The following is a 1,975-nucleotide window of genomic DNA, read 5'->3' on the forward strand; positions in this document are numbered from 1 at the left end:
TTACGTGGCTGAAAAATAACTGACCGGAAGTGGTGAAAGATAGATAAAGTAGTTTTTGAAAGCAGGAGAGTGCGAAAATGGCCAGTGTGTGTGTGTGGTGATATCTATGTGCGTGTGTGTGTGCGTGTGTGTGTGTGTGTGCGTGTGTGCGTGTGTGTGTGGGTGTGGTGATATCCGTGTCCGTGTGTGTTTGTGCTTATGTGAGTCATGTGTGTATAGGAGTGGAGCGAACAGGTTAGTAGACGAGAGGTGTGTGGTGTGTACGTATGTGTGTGTGCATGTATGTTTGCATATGTGAGTGTGTATGTGTTTGTGTGTCGGTGTTGGTGTGGGTGAAGAGTTTTGTACATGCTAGGATATGCAAACGTGTGTGTGCGTGTGCGAGCGTGGTAGATATGTACGTAGAATGTGGGGTATGTGGGATATGTAAGTTATATATATGGATGTATGAAAGTGTGTGGAAGATAATCAAACAAATTTCAATTAAAAAAATTAAGAATTTAGAAAATTAAAAAGAATAAATATTAAAATAAAGTTTTTAAAAATTAAATAAAAATTAATTAAAAATTAATTTGATAAATTAAATTGAGTTTAAATTTAATTTTAAAAAATTAAAATTAAATTTAAAAATTAATTAAAATAAAAAAAACAGCAAATTAGAAATAATTAAAACAAAAAATTTTCAAGATTAAAATTAAAAAGATGAAAGATAAAATAAAATGATAAAAAAGGGAAATGAAGGTTGTAAGTTGTTACAGGAAAGAGATGGGTGTTAAGTCGAAACGTTGTATGATTTGAAAGAGTGAAAATGTAGCGTTGTTCTTGACGAAGTCTAGTGGCGGAGGTTCTCATTTAGTCGTACTGAATATACTTGTGCTTTAGAGTAAAGCGTTAGGAAAGCACAAACCAAAAGAACATGACTTATGTAATTACCATCACTTTACAGCTGTTTCTCTTACAAGACAACACAGTTAGAGCTGCGTGCATGTGCAACATTTTATAGCTTCCTCAGGACCGTTATAAAGATATTATATAAGTATAAATATATAAGTATATAATTCTCCTCTTCGTGCACGCTGTTTATGATGTTCGTAAGTTCTTGTTTGCAATTCGAGGTTTCACATCATTTCCGTGATGGGAGCTTCTCTTTTTCTTTGAATTTGGTAAGCAAGTTACTTATCACACAGGCGAAGAACTCTGTTTCCATAGTAACCAAAGATGCTGCACATGCGCACAAGGAGTGTAAACACCAAATTGAGTGTAATCAACAAATTGAGAGTGCCTGGGCATTTTTAAAGCGTGGAAACAAACGCCGGTGTGGGATACACCGTTCCATGGTTGACTCTTTGCGAATTTATGTAGAGAAGATGATATGAGAAAGATAATTTATTTTATAAAATCCTAGAGTGTATTGCAAACTTTCGTTCTTGAGTTATTTTCAACTACTAAATGTCTGTTTTAAGCAATGTTTCGATTGTTATTTCTAGCAACTCCTGTTGGTTTGCACGTAGCTTTTAAATACTCTTTTACTCTTTTACTTGTTTCAGTCATTTGACTGTGGCCATGCTGGAGCAGCGCCTTTAGTCGAGCAAATCGACCCCAGGACTTGGTTTTTGGATGCCTAGTACTTATTCTCTCGGTCTCTTTTGCCGAACCGCTATGTTACGGGGACGTAAACACACCAGCATCGGTTGTCAAGCGATGTTGGGGGGACAAACACAGACACACAAACATATACACACACACACATATATATATATACATATATACGACGGGCTTCTTTCAGTTTCCGTCTACCAAATCCACTCACAAGGCTTTGGTCGGCCCGAGGCTATAGTAGAAGACACTTGCCCAAGGTGCCACGCAGCGGGACTGAACCCAGAACCATATGGTTGATAAGCTAGCTATTTTCACAGCCACTCTGCGCCTATATTTAATTTGCTCGCGAATGTTTTAATACTTTTCACTGTTTATT

This window comes from Octopus bimaculoides, chromosome 6, assembly GCF_001194135.2.
Source record: "Octopus bimaculoides isolate UCB-OBI-ISO-001 chromosome 6, ASM119413v2, whole genome shotgun sequence".
Taxonomy (NCBI): Eukaryota; Metazoa; Mollusca; class Cephalopoda; order Octopoda; family Octopodidae; genus Octopus; species Octopus bimaculoides.